The sequence below is a fragment of the Alosa alosa genome, chromosome 6 (assembly GCF_017589495.1).
Source record: "Alosa alosa isolate M-15738 ecotype Scorff River chromosome 6, AALO_Geno_1.1, whole genome shotgun sequence".
NCBI classification, from domain to species: Eukaryota; Metazoa; Chordata; class Actinopteri; order Clupeiformes; family Clupeidae; genus Alosa; species Alosa alosa.
In genome coordinates this window covers 28,239,585-28,252,645 of record NC_063194.1, presented here as the reverse complement: position 1 = coordinate 28,252,645, position 13,061 = coordinate 28,239,585, and the positions used below count along the sequence as shown (strand labels likewise).

Genomic DNA, 13,061 nt, shown 5'->3' with positions numbered 1-13,061 from the left:
TGGTCTTTTGAACAGTGGTGATTCTGTCCATGTGTGTGTGTGTGTGCGTGTTTATGAGTGATGTTGTGTGTTGTAAGTGTTTGTGGCAGATTTTGATGCCTTGATGACTGATACTGGGGGCTCCCATTTAAAGCACTGTGGTTCAATGTCAGCCATTTTCACAGTCATGAGGCCATCCTTAAAAATATTCTTGTTTGCAGTAACAGCCAAATTTTTTTTAAAAAAAATGGGTCGGTAGGTAGGTCAATATTTTTTTTTTCAAGATTCAAAGTAAAAAAAAAAGTACAATTTTGGTCATGGTGATTACGTAGGTATGCATTTAAACAAATGTGCATATTGTGACGTAACTGACTGGGTCCTCAACCCGTGCCTTCAGGCGCATCACTGCAAACCTCAATCTGATGCAGGTTATGTAGACCAGCCTTTTTCAAACTTTTTTGACCTGAGGCCCAGTCATGGCAGACTTTGGGATCATAGGGCTCATCTACACGTACCCAACCCCACTCCCTCCAAATTAAATTGTCATTATCATTATCACAATAATTATTATGCCTATATTGTTATATATGCACTTTCACTTAAATGTTTTGTGATATGCACATCAGAGGACTGCTTTACTAATGTAAGATATAATTCGTTTAATTGCTTTTGCATGGTTGCATGATGCTTGCATAAGAAAAGAAATACTTCTCAAAACAGCAACAATTATATGGGTGCTATTGTTTTGGGATGTTTCCCTCATGCAAGCATCATACATTGGTAGGAAATGGAGAAAAACATGTTTTTTAATGAAGTTTAATTTGAATGCCTGAAGGATTCAGGAAACACAATACCAGCTTTTTTGGCGAGCAGATAGGCGTAAATCACTGATCTGTTGATCTTTAACAGATAGAAAGAAGGCTACAATAGCTTTTGGCCACGTTATATTCAAATTTGACTATACAATACTCAGTGCTATACAGTGTATTATACAGTCTCTGCTCTGTTTCTATGGAAGTTCCAAAAATCAACGTTGTTGTCAAGTGTCGTTAAACAATTAAATAGCATTCAACAGGTTGAAGCGGAGCTTTGATACCAACGTTATCGATTAGTTTCAGTTTCTCTCGCGCAGGCGCCTGCATTGAATGAACGCTGATACCACCACTTTATTGTATGGCTCCATGTTTAATGATATCGATAGCAGAAACGTTTGTTTTCTTTTTTTGTCGGTCCGCGGTATCTTGATCAACTGCGCAGCAAATTATCAGACGAAGCACCGGGCCTAATTTCACTCCACGACTCCGCGGACCAGCAGTCTCCATGTTGCAGACCCACATCAAAACAAAACTATTTCCTGATTGGCCGATAGGTTAGTAACTCAACAGCAGCTCTCTGAGCTGAATGTGTGCACAGACAGCAACGTTGTGTGACACGTTTGTAAAATATAGCCCTTAGAAATTTCTGTGCGTGCAAGTTAATAATTTCTCGGAGTGAGAAATACCATGTGTGGCGTGTGAGCGTGTGAAGTCATTGAAATGCGTGTGTCTCACGCTCAATGCGTGAGACTTGAGAGGTCTGCTGTCACTAGCAACTTACATCTGTCCTCTATCAAATACAGTTGCATTTTCAGCTCTGAACAAAACCGTTCAGGAGTTATTTAAGCAGAAGTCGAACATGTGATTTGTTGTCACCCCATTTGGACATCAATAGGACTATGTAACCTATTTTGGACGTTATACGTTCCAAAATAGGTCTCTTTGCGCAGTGGGATACAGCTTAAGGTATGTAAACTTCCCACAACTTCAATATTTTTCAACATATCATGAATGGTAGGCTATGCGTAGTCCTGCGTATCACATAGACTACACCACTGGGCTTAACACAGGGAGAGTTGCTATGGTTCCGCGTGATTTCCCTGCTACTTGAAAACAAAGAAGATGGACGCTGCTGCTTTTAAGTTGCCAAAAGTTTGATCAACTAGCCAACTAGCTCCGCTAGTTGAAAGACAACCGTGTATCCTGCCCCTCGGATTGAGCACTCCCAATGGTGAGTTCCCAGACCCTACATCTTGATGTTGGTCTGGCTCGTCAGGCTATCTTATCTGTCTCTGGGAAAGACAGTGAATAAGCTCATTTCCCAAACTGTTGCCGTGTTCCTTTAAGACTTGTCTCTGTGAAGTTGAACTAGCTCTGAGTCTAACAATTTCATTACTGGTATATGATGTGATATATTTATATATTATATATTTAAGTATATGATGTGTGTTGTATGTCCTCCAGTGTCCCTGTCACAGCCCAACATCTCTGTCAGTGCCCCAGAGGGAGAGCTGGTCTTGGGGCCCCATGGCCCAGAGGTCCGCTGGGGCCAAAGCTTCTCCATCGTCTGCTCCACCAAGCCACAGTACCAAGGAGGCTCTTTCCACCTCATCTTTGACAGGTCAGCAGACATCTGGACTGAGCTGGCGGTCAATCACTCTGCCTCTTTCAACTTTCCTGAAGCAGAGTTTTTCCATGAAGGGAACTACAGCTGCTTCTATGAAGTCACCTTGTCCACACGTCTGTTCACCTCAGGAAAAACAGATGTGCTTTGTGTGATCATAAGAGGTGTAGTAACACTCCCTGTGTGTTAAATCACATTATTATGATACTTTGTTTTTCTTTTGTGACGTATGCCGCTTGCTTTCCAGCTCTGACATGGATGGAGTGGTCTCGCCATATGGCATCTGCACATCCCTCTGTGATCTATGGGGCAACACTTGGCCTGATGCTCCTTGTGATAGTCCTGTGCTCAGTGTTGCTGTTGAAGAAAAAGAAGACTCAGCATATATATATGTGATCAATGATGAGTATTGTGAGTGCCCATTCTAATATGATAGATCCTTTAAATCATACTCCTGGCTGGACCAGGTAAGTGAATAGGCTAATAGAAAGACTATGGCAATAACCTTATTGTTGTTTGTCCCAGGGCCTATGACTTCATTTGAAGTACTAAAATCAGCAGAGCCAGTGAAGACCGAGCAGAGACCATCTCAGCTGGAGGAAGAAGTTGAATTTGCATCGTAAGCAGACCACAGTATATATGTGTGGGTAAAGATCTGTGTGGGTAAAGATCTGTGTGTGTAAAGATCTGTGTGGGTAAAGATCTGTGTGGGTAAAGATCTGTGTGGGTAAAGATATGTGTGGGTAAAGATCTGTGTGGGTAAAGATCTGTGTGGGTAAAGATCTGTGCTTTTGCTTCACTGATTTGACGTGATTGTGTCTGCTGTGTTTTTATTCATGTTAATGCTGTTGTTTTTTTTTGTTTGTTTTTCAAATATAATGGCAGAATTTATTTTTGATTGTTACGTTTATATTCTCTATTTATAACTTTAGTTTTTCAAGAAAATATTGTGTTATCTCGCCTGTACAAAGCATATCCTCATCTTAAATTAGTGTGTGACAGCAAAGGTGAGATCTATTTGTACCTTACACCACAGCTGATGATAATTTAATACTTCAATGTATCTAAATAAGTGCAGTGCATTGTTTCAGTGCCATTCTTTTTGCTTACAATAAATGGAAGCTTTGATACCAAAGTTAAATAAAGTAATTCAGTTTATTTGTCACCCTTTCAATGTTTTTTTTTAAATTTGCTCATTGATAGACATTATAGTGTATCAATACACAAAGTATGATTGTATTCAGTGCACCAAGTCTATTTTAAACCTGTATCCAGACACAGTAACTGGGGGAATAATTTTAGATGTGGTTCAAATCTAGCCTGACGTTGTCATACTCAAATTCTAGTCAGAATATGAGTCTGATACTGCTCCATTGGGACGTAATTATGGGGCGTGCTTCAACCGATACAGGGGGGGAATGCCTCTGCACTCAATTGGATAGACCTAACCAATCAGAGCAACAAAATAGCTTACCGTGAAGTGTAGGAAGAAAACACACGAACCATCCTTCTGCTCCTATATCCCCTCCGTTTTTAAAAATAATTCTGTTGAACAGTGATATGCTACAAACATGTTAAACAGCTGGGAAAGGCTGTCGCAAATCCCTCGAACAGGTGGTCAATCAGAGATTTCAAACGAACGAGGGAACATGTCGCAATGCAACAGCGCTGTTTTCCCTTGAAAGTGAAACCACCAGTTTTCCCACATCTCAACTTTGGCCAAAGTTTTCAGAAATAATCGTTTTCAGTGATACAAACTCATTAAATAATATGAATTTTCCATATGGGGTCTTAAAAGCCATGTATCCTTCTAGCCACAGCGTTTTTGTTTCAAACATAAGCCTAATCTAAGCGTGCTCAGATGACGTGATAGACCAAGCGCTGTTGCTCACCTGTCCATCATCGTAAAGCCTGATTTGATTGGTCCGCCTGATTTAGGGCGAGCATACTTGCCCCACAATGGAGCAATGCCAGACCGAACTTCCCATGGGGCGGGACTAAGTGCGGAATGGCACCCAGGCTAGTTCAAATCTGTTAGATCCACTGTAAATGACATGCAGACCCTTTGATGTCCAGCAGAGGGAAGCATTGTGCCAAAAATGATATCTTCCCATCAACACGAAAGGCAAATAGTTTATTGTTTATTGTTTAATTGTTTCAAACTGTAACATGTCATGTTATGTACTGTATATCGTTGAAGGCTATGCCTTTTTTCGATTGGGCTAAAGTTGGGATTTGGATGGGCCAGTCATGTACATTCCCTTAGGTTACCCTAAGCCACTATTTTGTTGTATCGGCTTTGTGTTAAGGGTCATTATTCACTTGGAGAGTCCATAAAAGTTCAACCAGCCTTTGCTTTCGTGTACAGATTTTCACATGGAACTTGCTGACTCCCAGAATTCATCAGGTCAAAGACCTCATACTTACCCTGGTGTACCAAAACATTAATGGTGACAAAATTGACATTCAATGGGGTATGCCACCTACAGTGCAAGTATTCACCCCCCTTGGACATTTCCCCCTTTATTGCTTTAATAAATGGAATCTTTGTCAATTTAATTTAGCCTTTTTGACAATAATTTACAAAAATCCCCTTTTTAATATCAAAGTGAACGAATATTTCTACAAAGTAATGTTAATTAATTAAAAATACATAATGCAATATAAGCAATTGCATAAATATTAGCACGTATGATAACTCTGAATAAGTTAAAAGCTTTAGTAGCTGAGATGGTAGAAACTGCACCAGTCACAGCTCTTGAGCTTTTTGGCCATCAGACTAGATCAGTGTTTCTCAAACTTTTTCAGACCAATGATCACTTAACCAATATACTGCACATCACCAAAAATGCACCATCCATAATTTGAAGCATGGTGGTTGTAGCATCATGCTGTGGGGATACTTCTTGAAATATGTAAAGGTAAAAGTAAAATGATTTCAGCAAAATATATGGAAATCGATCTGATCACGAGGACGATCTGATTCAGTCAAGTGCAAGAGAACTACAACTTGGGAGAAGATTTACTCTCCAGCAAGACAACAAGCCAAAACCTACAGCAAAAACTACACAGAAATGGTACTAGACAACAAGGTGAATGTTCTGTGGCCGAGTCAAAGCCCAGACCTCAATCCAATAGAAAATCTGTGGCTGCACTTAAAAGGGGCTGTTCACACCCAATCCCCTCCTAACCTGGCACTGTATACCATACTTACCTTTGTCTATAATAATGGCTTTTATTTTTCACCAAAAAGTGAGAAGTGCTTTCAGCACTAGTCTTTCATTCACAGTCTTTTAACTAAATTAAAAGTTACCTCAGTAGTTAACCTGGTGCACAACATGAATCATCCATTTTGATTCCTTCAGCAGTGATTATGACATTACATTTTTATGTTTCTAATAATTCTAATTCTAATAATTGATGTATGTAGTAACAAACCATGTGTTCTGTATACAAAACAAGGTCTGCTAGTCTTGGTATCTCATATTATTTAGCCAGGTATTCAGGTAAGAGTCCTTTAAACAAATGTAATATGAAGCTGCAACATAAAATGTGGCCCTGAAGTGCCATGAATAATTTGCATTTAAGAAAACAAAATTACAAAACTAAAGACAAATGTACTTCTCAGAAAACAAAATGACAAAGCTAAAGACACATTTACATTTCAGAAAACAAAATTACTAACATAAAAAAGTGATACACTTTTACAAAGACGAGCACAATTTACAAAAGACAATTCTACCTGGGCTGCCTATTGTCTGTGGAAGGTCAATGAACCTTTACAAAAGAACATGGCAAAGAACAAGAACATCAGCATACATAGCCTAGCTGATGCACACATAGCTGATGTCATGTGATCAAGGGCTAAATGAGAGAAAGAGTATCACTTTTACTTAAAAGTATAATGTGTCCCTCACATACAACGGGATAGCAGCATCACTGCACTCTGAAACCTATTACTTTCAAATGCCTTGCGTGGCACAAGAACAATTAGCCCATTTACCGAGCAGAGTGCTGTGCTGCAGCGCATTGCTTACTGTGAACCCTATAACACATGTATATTTCAACATTGCCAATGTATATAATCATTGACCCTCTACAAACACCCACTGCTATTATTTGTTATTATTATTTGTACCATCTGTCCAGATATAGCTCTGGAAAAAATTAAGAGACCACATCACATTTTTATGATGCCATCAGTTGCTGAGTGACATTCGAATGAGTTGATGGTCATATTCAAATTAATAGTGGTCTCTTAATTTTGAATATGACCGTCAACTCATTCGAATGTCACTTAGCAACTGTAGGATGCCATCAGGAAAATGTGCAGTGTACTCTTAATTTTCCAGATCTTTATGTTTAGTAATGATTCTGTTTAAGACAAGAGCAGAGGTCAAGTCATCAATAGCAGAGGTAGATCAAGTCATCAGTATTCTGGTATCTCATGGCAGATTTCAATACTTCTAAAATAAGGGCCTGTAGAACCTGATAATGTAATAATGTCCCAATAATTTAATAAAAATCCCCTCATTAACGGGAAGTTATTACCTTATCAGAATACAGTATATTATAAATATAATATTGTTATAGTCCTATGCATCTGATTGTTCCAGCTCGGGCAGGTTTCCACGTTTTAACTGCCCGTTGACCTCGTTACCTGTTCATTATACTGAGCACTCGTAACCCTTTATTTCTCTGACTCAGGGTGACCAGTGGCTTCTGATATTTATGTTCTCACTGGGTTGTGTTTGAAGCAATCAGCTGACAGTGAGATAAATCAGGCATTGTTTTATTTAGCTTACAAATTACTATTATCCCTCTAGAGACCTATAACTCCTATAATTGGAGTTTTGGGGCATTGTCCACTGTCCCCTGTGTTTGGATCACCCCCTGACTTACCATAGGGCACTATGTGTTGAATAACCGTATGATGGTCATTCAGTGTACTACAGCACCATGTAGTGATTAAGTAAATGTTCAGGGTCAGTTATCTGCCCTTCCAACACCATTTTGATGACCTGGAGTTAGCAGACGTATTTTACAGTTCAAAACAGACAAAACTGAAAAAAAAAAAAAAAAACAGGAACAGAATGTGAAGAGCACTGCTGCAACCAAAGCTGTTTTCATTCCAACTCCTGCAACTGTTGCACTTTCCAGTCATTTTCCCAGAGGCAGCATCATATAACTTTAATAAGGAGAAAAGACACACAGTTGGTTCATGCCCAGCATAACGAGGAGGTAGAAGAATGAGTACTCACCCTTTTCAACACCTAGGTATGTTTTGTTTTTTTTACAATGTATTAATTCTGCAATCAATTGAAACAAATGTCACATTTACATTAAAATAAATAAAATGCAAATGATATTATCTTTACAAGTGTGTGGATGCATTAAAATGTATTATTTTGATGAAAATACCAAATGACAATAAATACTAATAATAAATGAAAAAGTGCACATACCATCCATCTTCAGGAATCAGGATTTAAAAAGTAGAGATTTTCACCACACACTGGTTTGATGTCAAGAATTGTTTTATTGGGAGCGAACGACACGTTTTGCTGTTTGGCTTCCTTAGGTCCCCTCTTAGAGGAAGCCAAACAGCGAAATGCGTTGTTTGTTCATAATAAAACAACTAATAATAAATGCTTTCACAATGTAATAATTCTAGTATGATTAGAAATGTTACACTGTCATTTTTGCACATAGCAAATTTAAACTGTTCCCATAGACTGCTCGTGTATGGAAAGGTACCCCCTGATGCTCCACAGTTTGGGGTTCCTACTAGTTCAATATTTATTGAAGAAATCGGAGGCACAAAGGAGGGTGACATATTTTGTGTTGGCATGAGGGTAGACTTGGACTTGAACTTGAACTTGTTGTATCCAGCTAAGCAAGGGAGTTAGATGCTGCTTGATTGGGGTTAAAATGGCACCAAACGTTTAGCTGGAGATTAAGATAGTAGTTAAAATAAATCTTTCAATCTTTCACTGGTGGTAATTATGGGAGCAAATAGTCAACTGTACATTAAATAGGTCTATATGAGTGTTGACATATTTATTATTTTTTTGCCTAAGGTAATTTAGGTTATTTTAATTTCATATATATATATAGGAAAGGTGTTAGAGTCTTTGTGCTATAGGTAGAGAATCCCACAGTGGCCGATCAAAAACCAAGCCTATTTCACATTACACAGCATGATGCAAGATTCATTTAATTGTTTAAATGATCAATTGTACAGGGATCCATAAACACAAAATAGCCCAGAACTTAAGGGGAGCACTGTTTTAAATGACAATTTGCAATATTTACCCCAAACTAATTTATTGGAATCTATTATATTGTTATCTTTATCTTATTTACTACCCTGACATATTACATCATAAATCCAAAATAGCAGATGTCAGTGGAGACAGTTAAGAGGCAAAATGTATCAAAGTTTTAACAATATGGCTTATCTACTTTACTTTCTATGAGTGATAAAGTAAGCGATGACAACTGTCATGCATCAAAGGAGTCATCCAAATGTCAACTGTTGGTTGATACCATAGCATACCTTTCTGCTGTCAGTTTCAGAGACTAACTATATGCATCATCAACTCAGAGGGAGATGGAAGATGTAATGAACACATTAGTCAGACTTAAGAAAAGAGGATATATATATATATATATATATATATATATATATATATATATATATATATATATATATATATATGCAGCTTACATTGTAAAATAGCAGCTTACATACATTGTGTCATCAATAATAAAACACATAGCGCTCATATAGGGAAACCAGATTTTCTGTATAGCCAGCACCAGTTATACAGGTCATCTTTGTAGATCCACAGTAGACTATGTACATGACCTGTATACACATGCATTGGCTTGGATTGGCTTTAAAAAAGCATAGCAACCACCATATGTACCCTAGCAATGCCCTAGCAACCATCCTAATTACCCTAGCAACCATGCAAATTACCCTAGCAACTAACTAGAAACCACCTCTATAATGTCAATCTAGCAATCACCATAGCAACAAACATAATTACCTTAGCAACCACCATAGTAGTGCAAGTTATTTTGCATAACAACCATCAAATGTACCCTAACAACACCCTAGCAACCATCCTAATTACACTAGTAACAACCTAGCAACCATCTCAATAACCCTAGCAACACACTAGCAACCATCTTAATTACCCTAGCAACAACCTAGCAACCACCACTATAATGTCAACCTAGCAACCACCATAGCAACCGACATGATTTCCCTAGCAACCAGAATAGCAACTGTGTTATTTAGCATAACAACCACCATATGTACACTAGCAACACCATTGCAACCAACATGATTACAACACCATGATTGTTATTTTGCCTTATGTACCCTACCACCATAGCAACCACCTTAATTACCCTAGCAACACTCTAGCAACCACCTTAATTACCCTAGAAACAACCTAGCAACCACCACTAGAATGTCAGCCTAGCAACCACCATAACAACCAACATGATTACCTTAGCCACCACCATAGCAACCATGTTATTTAGCATAGCAACCACCATATGTACCCTAGCAACGCCCTAGCAACCATCCTAATTACCCTAGCAACACCCTAGCAACCATGCTAACTACCTTAGCAACATCCTAACAACCACCACTATAATGTAACTCATAACAACCAACAGGCAGCCAGCATTATTTATGGTTTATGTGTGCAGATAACTTTTGATCCGTGTGCTGGATTTTCAAAAATGAGGTACTGTTGCAATCCTTTTGGCGACCTGCACCTGATCAATCCTACTTTTGCAGTTCCTTGGAAATGCAATTCTATTTTGGACTGCTGTCAAACTCTTTCCAGATGTGTTTGATGATGATTCTGTAAGGCAAGATCAAATCTAGAGTTTTCTTAGAAAGGTAAGGGCCTCTTATTGAGTTACCTCTCAAACAAACGAAACCAACTGCATCACCAAATGCACTGCCATTTTTATGTCCTGTGCATCTGATTGTTCCGGTATGGACAAGTTTCCAAGTTTGAACTGCCCGCTGGTGACCTTGTGACCTATCCATTATACTGAGGACTAGTAATGGGCGATATAAACGATATGTGATATAAACAATACAAATTGGCCTACGATAGAGATTTTAATTCTATTGCACAACAATGCATAATAATAATACCCGCGGCATTTAGAGCCACGAGCTGCAACCGGCTGCAACGCATCTTGAGTAAACATGGCTGAAAGCGAAACAGAGGAGCAGGTGAAAAAGACCAGTGCAACATCCATTATTTGGACTTGCTTTGGATTTAAGCTGTCCGACGAGCAGCAGCAAACTATATCCTGTAGAACGAAGGTGGGCAAACTATGGCCCGCCACACTTTAATCCGGCCCGTCGAGCATTTCATTTGGTTATCTTAGGCTGCTCGCAATTTTTACAGCGATAGAGGACGTTGTGGTCCTTTTTGCTGCAAACTGCTTACCTCTTCTCATTTACAATGTCGATGTCAAAACAGGATGTTACAATTTGGTTATAATAGGCTGCTCACAATTTTTCCTGCGATAGAAGATGTTGTGGTTATCTTTGCTGCAAACTGCTTTTCACTCTTCTCGTTTACAATGTCAATGTCAAAACAGGATGTTACATAGAGATGATAATACTCTTTGTAATCTCCATTGCAGCAGATCTAACTTGAACTGCTACTCCATTTAAATGTGAACGCGTTTTAGCGCGCACGAGAGGGAAAAAAAAGAGAGCAACAGGTTCCAGCTGGCTTGTCATTGTTGATAATTGCTATCTCCTTTTTTTATAAGAAACTTAGCAAGATCATTATGAGAAGTAAACGTGTGGACACAATGCTTAAAATGGCAGTGCACCATTTATACATGAGTTAAACAGCATGACATTTAAAAATTATATTACTTTATCATTATTAGCATTTAAATTATATGAAATATTAAACATTTGGCCCGCCGGTCAATTTTCAAAACCCCATGTGGCCCTTGAGCCAAAGAGTTTGCCCACCCCTGCTGTAGAGTGTGTGGGGCAACAGTTCCTTGGTAATCTGTTCTACCACCTCAAAACAAAACATGTTTTAGTCTGCATTTTTAACATTTTAAAGTCTGCAGCTAGTGTAGGCCTACTTGAATTTTATTTATCTGCAACATTATGTTGTATAATTACAGTTTCGCACAATAAATGTTCTCAAAACTACATTCTATGTTTCTTTCTTTCTTTTTTTAAAATACATTTGCCATGGCTTTCCGTAGTTCTGAAATGGTTCTATATTATCATTTTTATATTCCAATATATATCGTTATCGCAAGAGGCTGCAATGTATATCGCAATATGGATTTTAGTCTACTGAGGACTTGTGACCTTTATTTTTCTGACTCAGGGGGACCAGTGACTTCTGATTCTCTGCCCTTCAAAACACCATGGTGTGTGCCGGAGGGGGATGATGAAATGGTGTGTGTGTGGGGTGTTATGCAATGGTGTGTGTGTGTGGGGGGTTATACAATGGTGTATGTGTGTGTTTAATCCAGACCTATAACTGAACACCAATAAAAATGAGGAACAGAATGCGAAGAAAGCTTTTTTCATTCCAATACCTGCAACAGTTGCACTTTCCAGTTATTTTCCATTTCTCATCATATAACTTCCATCCACTGAATAAGGAGAAAAGATGCACAGATCCTCACAGATTGTAAGACAGCTTGGCTCACGCCTAGCACAACGAGGAGGTAGAGGAATGTCTACTCAACAATTTCAACACCTAAGGTATGTTTTTTTACAATGTATTCTACAATGAATGGAAACAAATGTCACATTTACATTAGACAAAATCAAATACAAAGTATGTAAGGGATAATGTATAGAATGCCGCTCATCAGAGAAAATAAGCCCCGACAGGGCGGACCAGAACTTGCCTTGAAGGGACTTATTTTCCTGATAATGACCAGCATAGGCCTACATTATCCCGCATATTATACGGCTACTTGCCAAAGCGAAAAAAATAAACTGCACGATATGTCTCTTTACATTGCACTTTACACTTGTTATTTGTATTTGTTACCATTTCGTTGTGGCTTTTGCTGATAAACAAATAATTCGCAACACTTGAATCAAACATTCTTTTAGACCATAGCTGCTTTCACTTTTGAATGAAGTTCCATTGCAAAAAGTGACCGCACTAGATCTACTTGCCGACTGTTACGGTCTGTTATACAAAATGATCTGGGGCCGGTTCCCCGATAACGCTCACTCTTAGCGCGCTAAGAAGACTCAAAAGATATATCTTACCAAGAGTGTGTTCCCCGAAGTGTCCCTTAGGAAGCTTCTTAACACGCTGCCTCCTACGTTACAAAGGCGCTGTCCCAAGTGAAGGTGCTGAATTAGTTGGCATCAATTGCTCAGGAATCGATTTTCTACTTCACGTGAAGGTGCATGACGGCGTTAAGAAACACAACACGTTCTATGCAAATGAAACATTCCTCAAATTATTCCAGTAACATTTATTTTAACATAGTTTAAGTTATCAGTAAAATATAAACTATTAACTAAATTATCAAATTGTCAGTAATATGTTCACACGATATGTTGTGACGGTAGACTAACCGGTAGGCCTATCCCTCGC

General features: G+C 38.6%; 1 long non-coding RNA gene across 1 annotated transcript; it reads left to right on the top strand.

The window, feature by feature from the left end:
- Positions 1 to 2,263: 2,263 nt before the first annotated feature.
- LOC125296562 lies at positions 2,264 to 3,544 on the top strand. The gene is made up of 3 exons (XR_007193797.1): positions 2,264 to 2,582; positions 2,666 to 2,829; positions 2,944 to 3,544. It is a non-coding gene; the product is annotated as an uncharacterized LOC125296562 (long non-coding RNA).
- Positions 3,545 to 13,061: the final 9,517 nt, after the last annotated feature.